Source organism: Lygodium microphyllum, chromosome 4 (genome assembly GCF_053477565.2).
Source record: "Lygodium microphyllum isolate KBCC chromosome 4, Lygodium_microphyllum_v1.1.10, whole genome shotgun sequence".
NCBI lineage: Eukaryota > Viridiplantae > Streptophyta > Polypodiopsida > Schizaeales > Lygodiaceae > Lygodium > Lygodium microphyllum.
The window spans coordinates 57,373,317-57,374,386 of NC_141138.1; positions in this window are offsets into that span (position 1 = coordinate 57,373,317).

A 1,070-nucleotide genomic window follows, 5' to 3' on the forward strand; every position below is an offset into this window, starting at 1 on the left:
TTGGCAAGATCCCAAGGGTTTCTAAGATGAATTGCTTGTTTACCCTCTTTCCTTGGGTTAGGGTTTATACCCTTTTACCCCAAATTGTCACTACTTTAGATTTCTATATATTATGGTCAATAAATCCTAGACAACCCCATTGTCCTCACTTGATTGGTCAATTGCTTGCTAGGTAATTCATAATTAATCTTGGCAAATCTGCCCCAAGGAAGGGTGATGTAGCAGGATGACTACTCATCCTCTAGAAAAATTAGACTTGTACTTAGAACTCGCCAATCTTGTTCTAAGGAGTGGCATTTACTGTTTTGAGATTTAGACACAAAACCATGAGACGTTACAACTTATTGCACGAGATAGGTGTTGCACCTAACTTGTGGGATTATTTCTCCCATCACACGGTATTCCTTGGTCAAAAATACCTTTGACCAAGATATAGGGTTTGGGAGTCCTATTGACCCAATCCAACCCTAACCCTACTAGGTCGATAACGCTTTGGCCCTAGGGATCCTATATTCATACGGAGGTTTAGTATTTGGTCAATTGATCCTTAGGGTGAGAACCCTAGATCATTCTTGCATGGGCGTTTAGCTAACCCTAACATTTCAAGAATGTGGGTAGGATCTTTGGGATCGAAGTCTAAATCGGCATCCCAAGTGCGATACTAGGTAGAATTTTAACATAACTTAACCCTACCTAGCACTTTGAGGTGATCGTTATTTGCAATCTAATCGTACCTTTATGATTTTCATGCGGATTACTTAGTTGCTCTAACCAACCCACGATTTAAGATGATCTTCCTATTAAAGATGCAAATACATTCTTCTAAATTTGCAAGTACTTTCCCCTAAAAGATGTAAGTAACTGGAAGATGTATGCGATGTATCATTCCATGCAAATATGCGATTTCAAGACCATAGACCTTTTCCTTCTATGCAGCTATAAGATCTACAATGATCTTTTCTTTTCCTTGCCCTAAACTATAATGATGCAACGAAATCAAAGCTTTGATATTTTTAATGAAGATGCATTCAAACTTTCATAAAGGAACTCTATGCATGAGCGAATGCCAT